The 22,120-nt window shown below is 42.2% G+C and overlaps 1 protein-coding gene and 1 non-coding gene across 4 annotated transcripts in view; one reads left to right on the top strand and one right to left on the bottom strand.

The window, feature by feature from the left end:
- The window catches only part of Hs3st5 (heparan sulfate-glucosamine 3-sulfotransferase 5), a 283,018-nt gene that overhangs the window by 20,505 nt on the left and 240,393 nt on the right, over positions 1 to 22,120 (bottom strand). The window lies entirely within an intron of this gene.
- On the top strand, positions 20,032 to 20,169 carry LOC132649665 (small nucleolar RNA SNORA48). The gene has a single exon (XR_009588142.1). It is a non-coding gene; the product is annotated as a small nucleolar RNA SNORA48 (small nucleolar RNA).

The following is a 22,120-nucleotide window of genomic DNA, read 5'->3' as shown; positions in this document are numbered from 1 at the left end:
CAACCAAGGCGGTATTCCGGCAGCCAGGGAGTGGAAAAACTACAGAGAGTGAGAAGGGGATGTTCAGCATTATTTACCTGTCTGGCTTTATTAGCTGTCATTTATCCTAAAGATAAACAAGATTCTCATATATTCATGACAGAAAATAGATTTGCAAATTGGAGAAGAAATCCATGGAAGTTAGACCCCTGCCTTGCCTTTTCACAGGGACTGAGAAGGCATGAAAATGAGTAACGGGAGAAAGGGAGGGAGGAAGAGAAAGAGAAATTTGCTGGAGATGGCTCCCTGAGGTTCACATTTGAGAGAGACAGCTCCAGGTACTTGAGGGCACACTTGTGAGTGGTAGAAGATCTGTGTCTTAAAAATCAGAGGCAGAGAGACAATCTAGCATTGCAAATTTCCTGAAATAACCTCTCCAAGTCAGGGCTCAGGGGCCTATTGTCAGTCAGAAACTCGTTTGGAGGCATGCAGCTGTCTTAGGAAGGTGTTTTAAAGGAGGCTTGTGTCATCTCAGAGACACAGGCTGCAGCTAGTGGAAGCATGCCAGATTTAAGTCATAGCTACTCAGTGTCCTGTGCCCCAATCCTATATTTGAAAACTCTGGGGTCTGGACTTTTGTTGCATGTTTTGTAGTCTGTTACTTTACTCACAGTGAATGTCTTGTCTGCTTGTGATTCGTGTGGATTCTTATTTTGTAAGGAACTGTATTGCTGGCATTCTTTGAACCCAGTATTCAACTTTAGTTCTAATGTTCATACAAATTGCTAGGCCACAAAGTGCCACCGCCATCCCCACCCCTAATTGCAGTGCAACATACTATGTTCTAACATGAAGCCAGAGGCCCAAACCAGGCTGGATTCTTGTAAGGTAAACAGAAGGATTATTATTGGATAAACAGAAACCTAAACTCTACTTTCTTCAGGCATCTTCTGAAGCAGTTTCTGTTTGTGGGGAAAGCCACTATTTCCCTTACTTGGCCCTATCAGTAAAATACCCCTGGTAAAGGGCATCTAGTTCCCGGTTAACCAGAACAGCCTACAGCAAGCAGTTCAAAGTCCCCATCCATTTCTGGCCCCAATCTCCCCAATAAAACTGACAAGATGTGAGAGCCATAGTCAACCTATAAGCCCCACTTGCCCAAGGACCACCGGTAACTCCCTGGAATGCTGGGAGTTGTAGTTCTTGGAAAGCCACATGGGAAATACAGTGGCCATATAATTCTTGTCCTTAAAGAGCCTCTATAAAGCGTGACTCATTGCTATTTACTGGGATTCCAGATTGTAGACCTGACCCGAGTTCATCCTGGTGTCAGTATTGAATTAAAACTTGTTTCAAATTTGGCTCAAAGTGGTTGAACTGGTTTTTCTATTGTGAATCCAAGAAGACACTGCAGCCACTCCTGATGAGACCTAATTGACTAGGATCAGAAGGAAGGAAAAGAAGTCCTCCCTATCAGTGGACTTGGGGAGGGGCATGCATGCAGAAGGTGGAGGAAGGGAGGGATTGGAATGGGAAGAGGGAGAGAACCACAGGGGGGAAACAAAGTGAATAAAGTATATTTAATAAAGAAATAAAAAAAAGAAGTGCTTTTCCTGTTGGGTGACATTCTCTACTCTTTGAGATAGCCCGACAGTTTATCCCCTATAATAAACTGTCTTTCTACCCCCAGAGTTGTCTAGTTTGGCCATTTCTGCATGCCTCTCTTAAGCCAGTTTTCTTCTGTCAGTTGCCTTAGACCATGATCATTCAGGATTATGTCAGATAAGGGCACTGAAGCCCCAGCAGCTAGAGTCACAAGCAGTTGTAAGGTGACTGAAGGAGGTTCTGGGAAGCAAACTTGCATCACTCAGTATTCACTCTTAGTTACTGGGCTATCTCTCCAGATCCCACAACCTTTTAAAAGATTTATTTTTATCATTTTTAAGTTATGTGTCTGTGCATGTGTGTTTCTGTATGGGCATGTACACAAGTGCCAATTTCCGGGGAGGCCTGAGGCTTTGAATCCCCCTGGAGGTCAGTTACTGATAGTTGTGAGCCACCCAGTGTGATGTGAAAGAAACTGAACTCGGGTCCTCAATCTTAACTGCTGAGCCGTATCTCCAGACCTCTTTGATTCATTTTAATCTTTTTATTACATTTTCTTATTTATGTGTGTGTGTGTGTGTTGGGGGGTGGTTGCTGATGCAGATGTCAAATGACTACTTGCAGGCGTCTGTTCTCTTCAGCCACATCATGTGTACAGGGACTGAACTCAGGTGGTCAGGCTTGCTGCCAAGGACCTGTAACTTTAGGTAGCTCACCGGCCCCTTTGCTTCCTTTTATAGAGTGGCAACTGTTTCTTTTAATTTACAAAGAATATAATGGCTCTGTCCATTCGAAACCTACTCTGGCATGATAGTAAAGGGCTCCAGAGGGAGTGCAGAAATGTGTATGTCTTTTGCAACCTTTGCCCTTGGTGTTACTATGTCAACCTGATACATTATAAAACAAAATCTCTCTCTCACTGTGTGTGTGTATGGGTGTGTGTGTGTGTGTGTGTGTGTGTGTGTGTGTGTGTATGTTGTTTTGAGATAGGTTTTCACTATGTAGCTGGCCTGGAACTCACAGAGATCTACCTACCTCTGCCTCCTGAGTGCTGAGATTAAAGTTTCTTGCCACCAAACTGGGAAAAGATTTTGAATACTGCAACTGAGGTTACTGATCAGTTGACCTCAAGACAGGGAGATCATCCAGGTGCGACTAGAATAAATTAGAGGAGGCCTTTAATAGCAGGGTACTTTCTCTAGCCTGTAGCAGTAAGCTAAGGCTAGACATACTGCTGCCAGCCTAATGAGGCAAGGATGTGGAGAGCAGCCTCAAGGAGCTGAGAGTGACCTCTGCCTGGCCAGCTGCCAGCAGGAGAACCAGGATCTCATTCTTTAGCCAGGAAGAACTGGATTGCATTCATTAGGATAAGAGCCTAGAAGCATATTCTGCCCCGGTGTCTCCAGCGAACCCGAAACCTGACTCCAGCCTGGTGAGGCTCCCAGCACAGCGTCCACCTGAGGCTGCCAGACCTCCCCACCCACAGAATGATAATAAGCTACAGGATGAAGGTTATATTAAATTGATATGGCTGTGCACATTGTTGTTGTTTTTTTTATCAATAGATAATGAATACAGACTAATTTGTTAGTCATCTGTAGCTTTAAAGAGAAAATAAAAGTGGTGGTTTTTTTTCCCCTTGAAGCTTCTTTTACAGAATACGAAGTGTGGAAAAGAAAGAAAAAGCTCATCTTCAAGAGATACATTATACCCATAACACCACCAGCTCTTATGCTTAAACTTTGAACAGAGACGATAATGCAATTGAGGGAGCTATTGGCAGGTAAAGGTCAATTCACTGAAATGTCAAATACTTTTCAGTGAATGGGCAGATCATTATATCTGACAAGTCAGCACTGCCAGTTATGATCTGCAAGTCACTGTCTTCATTGTTCCTCTCTCAACAATTAACTCCTTCGTGTCTTTTCTCAAGTCAAACCCATGTCTCTCAGTGCTGAACCTATGGGCCTAGAAAGGACCATTCTGTCCCCATGATGCTCCATGCCTCTGGACCAAAGTGGAAAGCCTGAGCATGTAGCTAACTGTTGATGTTCTTGCACTTTTATTTCTTCTTAATTTTCTTTCCAGCTTCATCTTTGTTTTCATAATCTTGAACGCTTTTATCTTGAGACAAGGTCTCCAGTAGTCCAAGCTGGCCTTGAACTCACTATGTAGCTGAGGATGATATTGAACTGATGATGCTCTTGCCTCCATCCCTTGACTTCTGATGCTCTTGCCTCCAGCTTTTGACCACAGATATTAGATGCTCACACGCTTGAGAGGTGCGCATCTCCACTCTGCGTTGTATGCTCAGTGTGAACTGGTGCACAGAGGTCAATGACTATCAGCTGAATGAAGGAGTGAATAAGTGAACAACACTCGTGGCTTAGTGAACTCAAACTAGACTACATTTCGATTCACCACGTAGCAACATTTTCATTCTAGCATGCTCGGAGGGAAGGAAGGCTGGAGAACAGTTGGTAATAATACTTAAAACAGTATGTCAATTAAATACTAGCTAGCACTGAAGAGAGGTATTTTGTTTGTTTGTTTGTTTGTTTTGCATTGGTATTGAAGCCCATGTGCTTTTTCTTCGTGCCCAGTAGCCTCTCCAACTGGTCACTGCTTCTTTCACTGCTCTTATCTGTGCTGAACAAAGCACAAACATACATTCAGTAATCTTCCTAATAGCAGTGATTTTTGTTATTGATTTCCCTTTCTTTCATGTCCTAGACCCTTTCATGCGTTTATTTATTGCTTGGTATTTCAGAGAGCACTCTGCACACACATAGTCATCAACTTCTCAAAGGAAACTTAGTTTTAATTCGCACCCCACTTTGAAATATGGAAACAAGAGCTCAGAGAAGTTAACTTGCACTGATAAGACATGAAATGCAGAGGGAAAAAGTTCTGAAAAGTGCAGGAGTTGTGCATTCTTCTTTATTATTCCCAAGTATTGTGATAAGCTTAAAGAAGTCTTAGGATTTCTACTGCTCTGGTAAAACATGACCAAAATCAACTCAGGCAGTACAAGATTTATCTTGGCTTAGAGTTCCACATCACTGTTCATCACTGAGGGACGTCAGAGCAATGGGGGTGGTGGCCAGGGGCAGGATACTCAAACATGGCAGGAATCTGGAGGTCAGAACTGATGCAGAGACAGTGGAGGAATGCTGCTGACTGGCTTGCTCCTCCTGGCTCAAGTTCCTTTATAACCAGAGGACCACCTGCTATGGGCTAGTGCCACACACAATGGACAGTGCCCTCCCACATTGATAATCCATCAAGAAAATGCCCCTTGTGCAGATTTTATAGGGGCTTTTTCTCAAATGAATTTCCCTCTCCTCAGATGACCCTAGCCTCTGTCAAGTAGACAAAACACTAGCCATCGCAACCCATCAGCCCCTATTTTTTTTTTTTTTTTTTTTTTTTGAGTAAGAACACACACTCACATTCATCATAGCAGAGAGAGTGGAAATGACATTTGGCTCCCGCACAGAGGGAAATCATGGGTTAATGACATGATCTTAGTTAGCCGTCTAATTCCTTATCCTTCTGGATATTCTTTTGGAACACTACTTTTAAGGTTTAGTGTACACAGAAAGAAAATAACTTTTACTGATTCCATTAGAAATAACAATAACCAGTATAATTGCTAAATTATTATGCATAGTGGAATACTCCCCATGCATTTACTGGGTCCCACATACTGCTGAGGTACTCAAGTGTGTCTCTCTTAACACCTACAGTTGATGCCAGCTCTCCAGTAACACACTAACACACTATCTTTTACTTAATAACCTTCGGTACTTTGAAGTACTTTGGAAAGAAAAGTACTTGGAGAGAGAGAGAGAGAGAGAGAACCCTGTGCTGGCAGGATGGATGGCATTTGTTTGAAAACCCAGTGCATGTAGAATTCACTCTCTGCCAAAGATTCGGATACTTGATGGTCTTGAAACATGAGGCTTACTTGGATTTCAAAGATCTTTCTCTTTCAAATGAAAGGTGAGAAGAATGCAGCCTGTGATTTTTTTTTAAACAGAACAAATATGTAGCACCAATTGATCAATAATTTCAGTGGAGGTTGCTGACACAGGAATGAGCTCATCTCCCACATTTTCCATCTGGATGAGACCCTTTGCTTGTTGATATTTTGATGTAATTGAGATGATATGACAACCTGGGTTATTAATATACTTTGTAACCAATTGTATGTAAAAATCACAGCAATATTTCCCCAGCTGGAGCTTAGCAAGGGGACATGAAGTCAGAAACTTACGGATAAAAGTTACCTCCCTCTTCCCTTTTTTTCTACATTTGCCTTTAATTCACTGATGAAAATGAAACTTAGAACATGAGACATCGTGAGAATATTCGTGGATGGACATGTTAACTGTGGGAATGCTGAATTTTACCTTTCAGTTTTAAGAAGCTTTAGTAAGTGTTTTCCATCTCCTATTGTGTTGTTTCAATCCTCCCTTCTCTATGTGGTGAACAGATTGAAAATAAATACAAATGAAACAAAAGGAGGAAATTCCATGATAATCGGACATTGATCCTTCTTGTTAAAAGTGAGTATTTCTTCATAAGGGTTTATTAAATGAACAACAAGTGAATAATAAGGAAGCCACCCTGCTAATTAACTTCGGAACACAATTGCCATCTCAACAGTGTCCTCCAACAGCCACGAGACACTTCAGGAATGTTTATACCAAACTTGTATTACAAATGCTAATAGTAGGTTCTTCAGAAAAAAATAAGGTGATGGATACTTTCCTTGTAGAAGAAGAATAATGCTTTCGTTTCGGGGGGTGGGGGCTAATGAGAATACCCGTTTCTATTTTAGTCCCTATTTATTTTCCAATTCTTCAGGGACGAGGCGCTTCTTAACAATAGAACAAGCAGCGTTCCCATGTCCAATTAAGATTTTCTTGTAGGATTAATAATTCATGTCTCATTAGCCCACTGAACTGGAAGTGTTCATCTTCACCTTGCCATGTTAATCCAGAAACGAGTTTGCGGATCAGTATTGAAGGATGTGGCGCAGCCAGTCGGACTTGAGCCGCTCAGTCTTCAGGTGCCACTCTCACATTATCGATTCAAGCGAATCTCTACCACAAATGCCTCTGTGTGTCCTTCCAAGGGTACCAAGCTCAATGACATCAGAGGAAGCCAGCACCCTGTCCCTTTCCAGCAAAGCATCTCCGAATTCTTCCTCCATGACTTGCATTTCTCTCTGATGACGTTTTCCCCCCTCTCACATGGGAGAACTCAGAAAGTGGCCAGAGCGTGGCAGCCGTGAAAGAACCGTATTAGTTTTCTGATGGGGACCGGCAGGGAGCTATGCCATCCACACTCGCTCCTAACATCTCTTAGAGGAGTGGGCTTGGTTTTAGTGACACAGTCGAAGGTAAAGACAATACATTTCAAAGTTCTATTTAGCTGAAAATATCCTAGACTCTTCTCCTATTGTTTTTGTTTCAAGAAGGCACTGATTCAATAGGCCAGAAATTGGCCAGTGGAGAGGAATGCAAAAGACAGCTTTTGATTTCTTTGATTCTAATCACACCTTCACAAAATTGAAGAGCAGGGCTAGATGGCCTCCTAAGGGCATTCTCTTAGAATATTCTTACTTCAGTGAACTGATTTGTGCCTAGCTCCAGGAAGCCGAGCTTCTTTTCTTTGCTGTTACATCCCCAGTGCCTATGGTAGGTCTTCATACATATCTGTTGAACAACTGAGCAGAGCGATAAGTGCCTTGTAATTGCCAGTAGCAGCTGAGTGTTTACAATGAGCTCGACCCTGGGAAACCCCTCATGAAGGAGTTCACACCATCCTTTGGGAAATTAAGACAAATAACCTGAAATGTAGCTTGCCTGCTCCTTCTGTGTTAACTGGGTGATGAATGAAGCAGGTTTGGGTGATCCTAAGAGGTCGGAGGAGGTCATGCAGACCTCATAAAAGGTTGTGCCATAAGCAGGTGATGGTTATCCTCGATTGCCAGCCTGATAGGATTTTAAATCACCCTGCACACAAATTTCTGGGCATATTCATGAATGATTATCTAGAGTAGATTCACTGAGACCAGAGATCCACCAAGAAATGCAGGTGGTACCAGTTCATGGTCTCGGGCTGGAGACTGAAGAAAAAAGACAAAGTAAGCTAAATACTCATTTTCCTGCTTCCTAACTGAGGATGCAATGCGACCAGGTTCCTCAAGCTGCCACCTGACTTCTGGTCAAGAAGGATGATACCATCAAACTGCAAGCCATCAAAGCCAACCTTTCCTTTCTTACATAGCTTCAGGTACTTGATCAGAGAAGTATGTGACGGAACTAATACAAGTCGTAATTTGGTAGCCATTTTGGTTTTAACAGCGGGAAAAATAAAAACATAAGTGAAATTAAAAAATCAATATATATATATATGTTGTATTCTTACCAGCTGCCTGGCATTTTGTATATACATAATCACATTTTGTTTTTATAAACTCCTGAGATTGGTGACAGCCTAGGCTAAGGCTAAGCTTATCAGTGAGTCTAAGGTTACACAGTAAAGGTAGGATGGACTCGAATCTGACATCAAGTGCTGTGACTCTCCATATACCCTGTGCTGCCTTAAAAATATGCTGCATGACTAAAGAGCGTGGGTCTCAGGCAGATGATCCGTGCACTTGGCACACGTCTATCTGCCAACCTGACTCCTCCCACAGAGCCTGAGAACATCCTCATGTGGAATCTCCGGCTTCTTTTTCCTTTTGGGATTTTGTTTTCAGGACACTTTGTTTTCTCTCTTTGTTTGTATGGTCTCCTTCTATTTGTCTGAGGTAACCTTTGAGGTAACCTTCCTGGCTAGTGTTGATTCTGACTTCTGGATGTCAAAATATCCTTGCTCATTTTTTTCTCCCCCAGTTTCCTCCAGAGTTCCAGCATGCCACTGAGTGTCCCCAGCGAGTGACACTTGACTCAGTGGCAGGGAGCAACCAGGATCAGCACGCGTGGTGACAGTGTTATTTGGGGCTAACTATTCTCGGATTTTCTTCTTTTTAGTTTGAAAATCATGACCTGAGATTTCTCAGAGGTATATGAATTGCTGGAGAACAAACTTTTATTGAAAACATACAATAGAACCCTTTCTGAATGGGTTTTAACTATAAAAAGGAATGGAGTTATTTTTATCCCTTTCCCAAATGGTAGCTATATTCAGGATACATATTTTTATTGTAATAATCTTAAACATGTTTGATGATGGTCTATATTAAAGCGTAATGGAATTTTCTTAGAGGCTGGAGGTTCCTTCCCTCAGAAACATTACATTCTGTAAACATGAGCAGAACCATGGATAATTCAGATGAAGCTCTTTTTTTTTTTTTTTTTTGTGAAACCTTCATTTCTTGAGTATGGCTGTGACCTATGACTGGCCAATAGAATGGAAAAAGTGATAGAGTATCACTAGGCATTTAGTGATATTGTGTACAATTGTCTCTCTAGTAGGCATCTTTGTTCGTGGCTTTGCAGAAGAAGGTTCAAATGTACCTTTAACTACTGGGAACTAAATTCTGTTAACAACCATGTAAGCACAGATGGAGGTCCTAAACGAGATAGTTTAAATGAGAACCAAGCTCTGGCCAATGCCTGACTGGCAGTCTTGTGAGATCTTGAAGCAGGAAACCCAACTAGACCATGTCTAAGATTGCCTCAAACTCAAGACCTTGTCTCTCTGTCTCCTAAGTGCTGGTGATAGGTGTGTGAGACCATGCCCAGCTGTGCATGCTCTTTAGCTGTAACGTGTGGAGATTTCTTAAGCAGAATAGGAAATCAGTACAGTTTAGTTTGGTTCAGTTTTGTTCACTGTGTAAGGAGTAAGAAGAATCTGCATCCTCTCAGCTGTTAGGTTCAGATCTATAAGTCATTCAGGACTTTTGTCTGTCTCAGAAAAAAACACACAGCATCTAAGTCCTCTACCCACTCCTGGACCTGACCTCTTACTCATTTCTCCTTTTCTGTGCTTCCTACCTTCCAACGAAGTAAAATGCTGGCCTCCCAACTCATGCCTTTCTTCAAGGCTGAAGACTATGAGAGGCTCACGTGAACCCAGTTGGGGAGATGGACAGAAGCCGTAGTTTTGTCAAAGATAGGGGCAGAAAACTGAAGAACGCAAGATGGGTGGTTTGCTGAGCTGAGGTAGGGCAGTGTGTGGGACTTTGACCAGTCCCGGTGAATTCTGTTGCTCAGCACGTCAGTGGTCCAGAAATCACTTCGCTTTACTGCAGGTAAAACTATTACCACTTCCTGCCTGAACTAAATATCAACCTGACTGAGATGTTATTTCATCTCACTTGTCCTCCCATGACCTAGGCTGATTCTTGAACACACAGATCTGACTGATCTAACAATATTTTCCTACTGGCATCCAAAATAAATGAATCCATCCCAGGTTTCTCAGAGGTCATCCTTAGCCTGGCCGGCCCTGGTTACATCTCTCGATAGATTTCCTGAGCTAGACAGCCACCTCTCATTCTATGTTTCAGTAAGGCCCAATGCAAAGTCAAGCTGTTTCCAGATTTCTACTCTTTATAAGGTTGTTCTCTCCGTGATGCATGCCCTCACTCACCCTGTCTCGGGCTTGGTTCGTCTCACCCTTTATGGGCATGCAGGAAGCCTTAGGCAGCCATCACACACCTTTAGAGGATGATTCTAGAAGGTGAATGCAGAGGCGTGGGTGGGACCCAGATGGATGGGCATCAGAACTGTACAGCGCAGCTCACTTTCTCCAAGCGGGCAGAAGTTTGCAACTTTTCAAGTCATGATATCTAATGAGAACAAGTTTTAAGCATGTCGCCTGGCTACCTCAGTGGTAACACTGTGAAGATTTTGCATTTTTTTTAAACTCCGTGAACTTCTAATTACTGTGCTTTTTTTTTTTAAAGTATCAAATCCCCACATGACTTCTGAGATGACCAGGAACACTGCAAGATGAAAAAGGCTTTTAGCATCTGAGCATTTGCACAGCTGTGGATATTACGGCGACATTTTTGCTGCCACAATCTTGTCAATGTCTGTGAGAGGTGAAGGAGGTCTGCTTGGGCTGGGTAACTAGAGAAAAAGTCGTCGGAGTACATACACTTATCAAAACCGGTCTAACTGATTAGTAAGGAGAAGAATCAACCAAGTTTGGAAATTTACTTGGTAAGTAGGTGCCACTAGGGGGCTCCCTCATATACCACAAGGCCTGATCGATAGAGCAGGGCAACAAAATTATCACTAAACCGCTCTGTCACTGAAAGTGTATGCCTTATTCACATCAGCATTTGCATGTTCGCATAAAGCCTGAATGTGAGGCTTTATTATTTTAAGGTTTGCTAGAGTTAAAAACACATTTATGCTGAATCATTTAGCAATGAATGTAAATACGCCCCTGACAGAGAACGGCATGCTGTGCCTTGTCGCACCCGGTCTCTTCGGCACAATAAAAAAGAAAAAAAGCAAAAAGAGCTTCATCAAGTTTCTGATTGCTTTTCTTCCCAAAGAACACAAAATCAGACAATTAAAAATTCACCCACTAGGATAATTCTGTCATATCAATGAGTTGTTATTTGGAACAATTTACTGATATGAAATATTTATGCATCTGTACATTGAGACACATAGATACAAATGAAATTGGAGCTTAGGTTAGTTAATAAACATGTGGAACGGGTTTTTAAGATTGATACAGTTCAAGAAGTCCATGGAAAACTTGATCCTGCGTAGAAATATTTGTGAAAAGGGTCACTTGCTATTGGAATATTTATCATTTGTTGTTCTTAAGCAACTAAAATAAAAACTGTATTTGAAAAATCTTCCCCTTACAACATTTAACCATATTTATGACATTATTTATTACTAAGGAGTGAACTATTGGTTATTTATTTTCCTTTATATGTTGTGATTTATTTTTGTTTCTACAGATTTTCCATGGCTTCTCATAGGAATCCCATCTCTGGCTTTGAGTAACAGGACTACAGGATCTTCCAGCATTTGTGTAGGCGTTGGAGATATGTACTCTTTTTTTTCTGGTTAATATTCAAGCATTTTGTTTTAGTTTTTACAAAGACAAGTGTATGAGTTACTTGTGTGCCACCCTCTCTAGTACTTTAAAACATGAACGCGCACTCTAGAAGGAAAACCCAAGGTGGCCATCACATCTGGATAAAGAAACAAATGTGAAAGTGATGATTGATACTGCACCACTGTATGATATTATATGCCCTTGAAGACTTCATGTACATCATTAAATACTTTCCATTCATTGCCTCAGACACATATGAACATATTTCCAAATGATATTTCTATACTAAGCATGAGAGAAAGACAACTAGGAACTACTTGCTGAATGGGCTGTGCCAATCATAACACATAAGGAAAAGTATTTATTTCTATCCTGAACAGAATTTTTCTGAGCTAATTTGAGAGTTCATTCTGAAATAAATAATTATGTAATGCCATTGACACTTATTTTGGTGGTTTCAGAATGAAGGGTCACATGATTTAATGTTCTGAGAAGGCTAATTCCTCTTGTACTTATGTGTATACCTACATATACACATACCTGTAAGTGTATACTCACACACATAGGTGTATGTATCTCTATAAGTACATTTCTCCTTGTGAAGTTATGAAGTTATGTACTTCTAGTAATGAAATGAACTGCAATCCACAGTTTCTGTTTTTTCATGTCAAAAACATTTTTAAAATTTTATTTTTATTAATTACTGTTTATTCACTTTTTATCTTATGTGTTGCTTCCTGCCTCTTCCCCTCCTAATCCCACCCTTTCTCCCTCTTCTCCACCCAGGTCCTTCTCCCGTCCAGTGATAGAGGAGGTCCTCCTCCCTTTCCATCTGACCTTAGTCTATCAGCTCTCATCAGGACTGGCTGCATTGTCTTCCTCTGTGGCCCGGTAAGGCTGGTCCCCCCTCAGGAGGAGGTGATCAAAGAGCAGGCCACTGAGTTCATGTCAGAGACAGTCCCTGTACCCCTTACTAAGGAATCCACTTGGACACTGATCTACCATGTGCTACAACTGTGCAGGGATTCATTCTGAGTGAGGTATCCCAGAAGCAGAAAGACACACATGGTATATACCCACTTAAAAGTGAATATTAGACATATAATATAGGATAAACATACTAAAATCTGTACACTTTAAGAAGCTAAGCAAGAAGGAGGACCCTGGGTAACACGATTAATCCTCACCCAGAAAGAAAGACAAACAGGATGGACATTGGAAGAAGGATAAAACAGGAAACAGGACAGTAGCCTACCACAGAGGGCCTGTAAAAGACTCTACCCAGCAATGTATCAAAGCAGATGCTGAGACTTATAACCAAACTTTGGGCAGGATGCAGGGAATCTTATGAAAGAGGGGGAGATAGAAATACCTGGAGAGGACATGAGTTCCACAAAGAGAGCAACAGAACCAAAAAATCTGGACACAGAGGTGTTTTCTGAGACTTATACTCCAAACAAGGACCATTCATGGAGATCACCTAGAACCCCTGCACTGATGTAGCCCATAGAAGCACAGTCTCTATCTTAATCGAGTTGGCCATGCTCCAGGAGAGTTCACAGCTATGTATCCGAAATTACATGACAACAAAGACAGCAGTGCAGTGAATGACAGAAGGCAAAGATGCCAAGGGCTGGTCTAGAATTCACTACAGATGAAAGTGCCTGGCTCTGGCCGGTCTTGTTTGTTCCAGAAAGACTCTCCTTCCCAGAAAGCCCCAGGGGACACCCTTTACAACTCCCTATAAGTCTAGGCATGTTAGTTAACTACAGAGCCAGCATGCACTTCTTGTCTGAAAAGCTATATGCTAATTGCAGATACTTTAAGAGAGGGGGCCTAGTTTAAAAGTTCCATCCACTTAGGTCATGTGTTATGTCATTTGTTCTAGAGATGAACCTTCTTCTGAAAGTTTCTCCTACACATTCAGGACATTTGGTGTAGAACTGCCACAGCTTGGCAGCCTCACACCCATAAGTTTCATTTCAGATCACTGTTCCATCCTTAAACCTATAAACAAAGTTTTCAGATCATAAAACTGAGACTATTGCCAAGATCCTTGGCTAATCAAGAACAACAACACAAAAATAACCTATTTTTCTTTGTGAGTATGTGCCTAAGACCACTGAATCAAACTAAATGGATTTAGGTGTCCAAGACACCATGAAGGGGATGGCTGGGTCCCTTTTCAGTTTATTAGGGTTTTCTCTAATCCCAGTAGTTATTACAAATAATCCACACATATTGGCAGGTGATGACCTCTCTCCTCTTCCACACTAATTTCCTATTCTAATTGCCTAATATTGGAAAGCACGTCTTGCCCAGCCTTGCCTACACAGTGGAAATCCCTACAGATCTGACCCGAAGCTCCGTGATTATTACAGCTCCTGTCCTTTTCTTATATCATTAGCCAATATTTACAAGCGCAGTAATCTATGGATGATGCCCAGCTTGGAATAGTTCTGTAAGAGAAGAGAGAATGTGGCAGGTCTTCCTGAAGACTATAGGAAAAGAAAGAGCACTTAAATGATCCCTAAGCTATGTCTCCTTTGTATTGTATTTGTCTGTAAACAGCACCCTCTAAGTGTAAACTTACTCTTCTGTTATGCCTCTTATTTTGAGACATTAAATGAAAGTTCCTATATTAAGGAAAACATGTATGATAAGCCAGGTACAACATGCTAATATCCAAGAATGTAGTGTGCACCTATCCTCACACCTAGTCCTCCCTCCTGCATACAAACTTTTCACTGTCTTTTGTGTTTCTTCTGAACATGGGTTCCCTGGGCCATTTTCTTCAAGCAGAGGCTACAGACGATGGACTGACATTCTACCACACCTCTGCTAAAGAGAACATTTTTGATGTCTGGACATGTGTAGTCTTGTGGAAAAGAACCTATTTCCTTCATAGGAAAGAGCAGCAGAATGGCTAGCAGTATTTCCCCAGAGATGGCCTGATTTAAGAAAAAAATCGATATCAACTCTTGACACATTTTCATTTACATCAGCCCATGACTTTCAGTCGTGGTCTGAATCAATAGGCAGCTTTTAACACTGCCTGACTCTTTCTTTCTATAGGTCTGCAGGCAGGCCATTTGCCTTAACATAGCATGTTTCTTCAGGAGGAAGTTTAACTGTTTTTTTTTTTTTTCTGTGACTAATCACAACAACCTAAACTGCCACATTAATCACATGACCATTTCTTCATCACTACTTACAGCCAATTGACATTTTACTTAGTGAAACCATTTGCAGAAGGTGACAGTTATTCTCAAGGATTCAAGGGTCAATGGGGAAAAGAAATATTTGGTTCCAAAATATATATTGTATACGGCTTCTTAGTATCAGTAGGCTGGACAGCTATTACAAGCCTCAGACTTTGTGGGAACTATCTACAGACAGGGTAGAGACAGAGACGAGTGAAATGAAAAGTGTTGCTGAGGACCCTGGCATTTGGTCTGAGGACAGTTAACCTGTCCCTTTCTTTAAGTTGGGGAGGGTCCCTGATGATTGGCAATGTGTTATCTCTGACATTTGAAAGTGGATTCTTTTTTCTTTTGGTTTTCAAGCCAACTTGGAAATTCAGTTAGGTCTGTTGCCACACGAGTCTGGAAACCTCTGCAGTACTGGAAGTCTCATGGAACTGTAACATGCAGTTCATTACTGTGGTAACTCAGATTTCTAAATAATGAATCAAATCCGTACATTATTTAGAAAGCACAACGAGGTTATTAAGCTGAATAAGCAGGGCCTTGCAGGGGTTTACAGTACATTTATCTAGGGCAGTTCCATAGCACCAAAGTAACATGCTTTAAAAATATATATGAAAAGGCAAACCCCTGCATTACCTCACATTCTATTTGTAGTGTCTCCAGATTGCACTGGTGTCTTTTAAGAGTGCTGCTCAGTGAGATGCCGGTCCCATTCTGACGCTCCCCTCCCCCCCGTCAGAGCACTCTGCCGATGAGTGCTGAGTGTGAAACGCCCCTTCTGATGATTTACAGGCATGTCAAAGGAATAAAACTATCTTTAGGAGGGAAATCTGTAGGTGTTTCCTCTACTGCCTTCATGTTCTGGTGTGTGTATGAACTTCTAGGTTTGTATATCGCTGTACTTAGCCCATCCCGCACCGGGTTTGTCACATTCCCGGGACAAAAGCTGTGTGGAGTCTCTGACACATGGCGTTGAAGTGGGGTGGATCTGTTAAGATGGGGGCATCCACTGCTGCTCCTTGTCTGTCTTCCTGTCTTCCTACTTCAGAGCATGAGGACAGATGCTCCAGGTGTTTTGGACATCACCACGACAGGCTTCCTATACCTGGGAAGAATCTTGCTTCCGTGAAGGAAGATGACGGAAGAGGTAACTTAAGGTGATAAACCTTAACTATACAAACTGCTCCCCAGGAAGCAAGCACCAGACACGCACCTCTGGATTTATGTGGTATTTATTTCCCCGTTTGGAAGGCTCAGTGTGTGGTACTGAATGCGTTGTGTTTAAAAGTAACACAATAGACCCTTACTTCAACTCAATCATCAAAGTTGTGTCACCATGCCAACATGTTTCATCACAGCTGGGGATATACGGAAGAAGTTTAAAGTCTGTCCTCTGAAATAGGCGTTTTGAAAAATTTCTGAACTGCAGAATGTGCGAGGTTTCTCTACCTCTGGGAACAATGAGTAGTCAGCCCCAAATCGATATTTTTTTAAAAATCCCAAATCAAGTTTTTCCTGGAATTGCACTCTTCCAGGTGCCTTCAGCTATTTTGAAGAGTTTTCAAAACAGTCTTTCAGCTCACCTTAACAACCAGTGCTGCCCTTGTAGGCTGAGTGAGTATGTTTGAAAGAGAAACAATTAGCATTCACTAAGACCTTAGCCTCTGATGACTTTATCAGAGGCTGTAGCCTCCTCTCTCATCTTCTCCCAATCCCACCCTCTCTCCCTCTTCTCCACTTATGTCCCTCTCCTAGTCCACTGATAGGGGAGGTCCTCCTCCCCTTCTGTCTGACTCTAGCCTATCAGTTCTCATTAGGACTGGTTGCAATGTCTTCCTCTGTGACCTGGTAAGTCTGCCTCCCCTCCAGGGGGAGGTGATCAGAGAGCCTGCCACTTAGTTCATGTCAGAGACAGTCCTTGTTGCCCTTACTAGGTAACCCACTAGGAGGCTGAGTCTATGGGCTACACCTGAACAGGCTTTTTATATCCTCTCTATGCATGGTCCTCGGTTGGAGTATCATTCTCTTCAGGGCCCCCCAGGGCTCAGGGTTTTTTTTCTTTTCTCTTCCTTTTTTTTCTTTTTTTGGCTGTTGGTCTCCTTTTAGAGCTCATGTCCCATCCAGGTCTTTCTATCTGTCCTTCTTAGATAAAATTCCATGCATTCTGCCCAAAGTTTGAGTCTCAGCCTCTGCTGATTGATACCTCAATCAGTAGAGTCTTTCAGAGACCATCTCTGGTAGGCTCCTGTCCTGTTCCCTGTCTTCTCCTGCTTCCAATGTCTATCATGTTTGCCCTTTTGAATGAAGATTGAGCATCTTCCCTAGGGTCTTCCTTGTTGTTTAATTTCTTTAGGAGTATAGATTTTAGTATGTTTATCTTATATGTCTAATATCCACTTATAAGTGAATATATACCATGTGTGTCTTTCTGTTTTTGGGTTACCTCACTCAAGATGATCTTTTCTAGTTCCCACCATTTGCCTGCAAATTCCATGATTTCCCTGTTTTTAGTTGTTGAGTATTATTACATTGTGTAAATGTACCACAATTTCTGTATCCATTTCTTCATTGAGGGACATCTAGGTTGTTTCCAAATTCTAGCTATTACGAATAAATCTGCTATGAGCATAGTTGAGCAAATGTCCTTGTTGTATAGTTGAGCATATTTTGGCTATATGCCTGGAAGTGGTCTAACTGGATCTTGAGGAAGCACTATTCCTAATTGTCTGAGAAAGCACCAGACTGATTTCCCAAGTGCTTGTACAAGTTTACATTCCCACCAGCAATGGAGAAGGTTTCCCCTTTCTCCACATCCTCTCCATCCTTATCCCAGAGTCTTATTTCTTGTTTCTCTTTTAAGGACCTCTTATTGAGCCATATTTATGAGGCAGGATATAAAGAATTTTTAGACATTTAATAAATACATATTAATTTTAATACTCTTTGAAATTTTATATTAAACATACAAAGCTATGATTTTATCAATATTGCTTTTGCATGAGAATAAAATAAGTAAAAAGGGAAAAGTAATTGTGCTGGTTTAAAGTGAAAGAATTTTTTGTAAAGATATATTTTCTATGTGTGAGTGTTCTGACTGTATGTATACATGTGCTTCTCATGCTTGAAATGGCTGAAGAAGGAGGAAAAAGGCCTTAGAACTCCAGGAATTGGATGTTCAGGTGGTTATGAGACACCATTTATCTACTGAGATTTGAATTCCTTGTCCTCTGGAAGGCAGCAAGTACTCTTAACTGCAGATCCTCTCTCCAGCCCCAAAGAGAAATTATTATCTAAATAGTGTATAAAGGGCAAGAAAATGCCTGAACAATCTTGACTGTTGAATATACTATGTAGAGCAAGCTGGCCTAGAACTCACAGAGATACACCTGCCTCTATCTTTCCAGTGTTGGGATTAAAGGCATATATCAATCACCACACCTGGAATGTGTTTTCAGTACCTTGTCTGGTGCTATAATTTCCAAAAGATCTCTACGTATTTTATCTTTTTTTAATATTGAAAAATCCTGCTGTACAAAATAGGGTGGAGTTTTGACTTTTACTTTAAAAATATTTGAACTGGAGAGATTTCTTTATGTTATTCAAATCACACAACAAGGAAGTGACAGGGTGTGAAACTATACTCCATTCCTCTAACCCCTACTAAGAGCTAGAGTGATATTTTCATTCAGATATGCAGTGAGCAGACACTTTTTCCTTTCCCTCTAGTGAAAATCTATACTTTGGAGTTAGGCTTTGTGTTATGAGAATTGACTGGGCTCCTTTCTAAACACAGCAAGGGTTAAATTAACACCTTTCTTGTCTTAACTCCAGCCCCACAGCTAGTACACATACCATGGGTATTTTCTTCAAGGTGGCCCGGCTCTAAGATTTCCCAGCATTTCTCTCAGTTCCTACCATTCTCTTGGTCTCATCTCAACAGATATCATCAGCACTCACAGACAGGGCTGATTTTATTTTACTACTCTGCTGAATTTTGTTTGGCTCTATGGAGGTCATAGAGCTCATCTGCAGGTGCTCACCTCAAAAAGTCAATGCTGCTTCCCTGACAGCTACTGACCTTCTGATGAATGCCTATGCAAAGAAAATTGAGCTTACTTTTCCACTGAGATTATCACTCACAGCCTAAAGTTCAGGTCACCAGACCATTTTTTGTGGCTTTGAAGATTATCTTCCCTGGGTCAGGCTTAATTTACACCCAAACCTTATTTTCACCTTTTAATCCATCCCCTTTGAAATCGTGGCAGGTCTTGGAGCACATACTCTGGGCTCCTCCTCATCTCCACAACCCCCAAGACCATGAAGATCCAGAAGATCCATGGCAGAGACAGCAAGAGTCTGTATAAACAATCCATCGAGTTTTCTGCTTTAGAGAAGAGTGATCTCTCTTGATTATCACCAAAACCAAGTGGCTACTTTATTTTGCGGGGATCCAAGGGCAACAGAATAATTGTGAGTGAAAAGTTTGGTTTGCAAGATGGACATACATATTAGGAAAAAAAAGACAAGGGCTTGAATGCTGATGACAGCTCAGGAGAGCTGAAATGTAGCATCCTCCCTCCAAAGGCCTCCTAACAATGCAAGCCAAAGAATGTGACTGAGCCCAGATTTTTTGGTTCTGTTGCTCTCCTTGTCCAACCAAGGACCATGTATGAAGATAATCTAGAACCCCTGCACAGATGTAGCTCATGGCAGCTCAGACTCCAAGTGGGTTTCCTAGTAAGGGGAACAGAGACTGTATCTGACATGAACTCAGTGGCTGGTTCCTTGATCACCCCCCCCCTTGAGGGGGTGTGGCCTTACGAAGCCACAGAGGAAGACAATGCAGACAGTCCTGATGAGATCTGATAGACTAGGGTCAGATGAAAGGAGAGGAGGACCTCCCCTATCAGCAGACTGAGGGAGGGGCATGGGAGGGGAAGAGGGAGGAAAGGAGGGCTTGGAAGGGGATGAGGAATGGGGTTACAGCTGGGATACAAAGTGGATAAATTGTAATAAAAATTGAAAAATAAATAAAAGAATTCAACTGAGAGTTTCATTAAAACATGCAAGTTACCACGAGGTGTTCGGTACCTTTAGGAAGTGTATGCATGAATAACAGTCCAATTGTCCTATTTGGTATGATTCTAACGTAATTCTATGATGTTAATTCATTAAAAATTGGTATTTGACCCCCTGGAATGGACAGAGATACCTTGTTGGTGGCGTTCATATATCAGTCAGGGGCAGAACAGATGGTAGTTCTTTGTTCATCCTGACTTGGTGCCTGGCTTGGTGGCCCAAGTTGTTCCATGCCTACACCACGTAAAAATCAAATCAAGTCTAGTCAGTGCAGATCTGGAGGAGGAAGACAGAGACCTGCAGATCACTATGCCACCTACAGACCTGCCCTCTGGCCCCCGGTACAGGTGGGCCAAGGCCATACTAAAGACAAGCAATTGGCCAGCACACAATGAAGCTCTGCCTCTCACCAGCTGCAACACTTCGGAAATAGGCCCTTAACCTTGCCTGGACCTATGCTTGGACAGCATAGCACAGCAGAGCTGACCCTGACGGTGGAGGCACAGGTGAGCAGGCCCAAGTAGGAGAGCACTGAGAGCTGGGACCGCTACTCATCTGTGATGAAGTGGCATGGGAGAGAGGGGAATGAGCCCCCCTCCCTTTGTCCCTCACCATCTGTGGCAGCTGGGTGAGCTGGCCCCAGGGTCGTGAGAACAGGTGAGCTGGCCCTGGTCCTCACCATCTGAAGCCCTCAGGAAAGGTGCCTCTAGCACAGATGACAACAGGAAAGTTGTCACCTGGGCAGCACAGTGGAGCTGTCACTGATAGGGAAGGCCTGGAGAGCCAGTTCCGAGGGTGTGAGAGCAGGAGACCTGGCTCAGCCCCTCTCAGTGTGCGGTAGTTGCCTCATCTTGACTGGGCAGCATAGTGGTACTGGCTCTGGCTCTGGAGGTGTGGCTTCAGGTGAGCTGGCACAAGGGCATGAGAGCAGGAGAGCCGACCCTATTTCCTGCTAATGATGGCATTGAGTGCCCTAGCTACGGCAGTGCTGGAGAGCTTGCCCGGGTAGTGTAGATAGGGGAGAGCTGAGCACTGACCAACTCGGCTGCCACCCAGGTCCTGGTACAAGGGTCTGAGTTGGTCCACCCCCAAATCAATTCCATCTGTGAATGGTTGGGAAGGGGTGGGTCAGTCCTGCTGATCCAAAGCTTGGGATCTCTGTGTCACAGGCAAGTAACAGGATGACCTGGAGGAGCCCCAGTGAAGATACAGTTTTGATGGTGTCACAGAAGCCAGAGATCTCAAACCAGGCCATTGAAATGAACATTCTCAGGTGAAGATGTGTGGACATACTGTGATATAGTATAGATTCTGTGATAAGATGTTTTCTATGCTGTGGTTAGCTTGTTTGTTTCTATGTTTTTATTTTGGGGGTAGGTTGCAACCGTGAAGGGTGGATATGAAAGGACAGGGAAATGAGTGGGACTGGGGTGCATGATGTAAAAAACTCACAAGAAAATTAGTTAAAAAATGTCTTTCAAAATTTAAAATTTTGATATTTGTTGAATCTTTGATATTACAATATAGTACTGGTCGTATTTTGTGTATTTGATACTGCATACTTATAAAAAAACCTGTAGTCATAATTAACATTTTCCTCGTGTGAAACTACCACTCATCACTATAAGAAAAATGTCAAAATTAAGATTCAGTGAACTGTGGGAACTTACCCTCCTGGTCACCACCGACTAGACCTCCTTTGGGATGACTGTGTGTAAAGTTGACATAACCAGCAGCTGAGTTGGTTTTTAAAGTTACAGAGTTTTATATGTGAGTGTTTTCCCCTGAATGTATATATGTGTGCCGCATTTGTGTTTGGTGACCGAGAGGGCTCCAAGTGGCCATTGGATTCCCTGGAACCGAAGATAGAAATGTTTATGAGCTGTAGCTGATGGAAACCAAATGCAGGTTCCCTAAAAGAACAGCGAGTGCTCTTAACAACTGAGCCATCTCTCCTGTCACGTATAGCCCTGGCTGGCCTTGAACTTATGTAGACCAGGCTGGGCTTCAATTTTACAGAGACCTGTCTGTCTCCATCTTCTGAGTGCTGGAATTACACCTAGTTGGCATTATATCTGGCTTGTTTTCAATTTATAAATGGCCCTAGGAGTCTTTTGCACTAAAAATATTTCTGGATTATTTTGCTCACATCTGCAACCATACCTGGAACATAACACATCCTACACAATGTGATTGCC

The sequence above is a fragment of the Meriones unguiculatus genome, chromosome 20 (assembly GCF_030254825.1).
Source record: "Meriones unguiculatus strain TT.TT164.6M chromosome 20, Bangor_MerUng_6.1, whole genome shotgun sequence".
NCBI lineage: Eukaryota > Metazoa > Chordata > Mammalia > Rodentia > Muridae > Meriones > Meriones unguiculatus.
The sequence above is the reverse complement of the archived record's forward strand: the minus strand, read 5'-3'. Positions and strand labels throughout refer to the sequence as shown.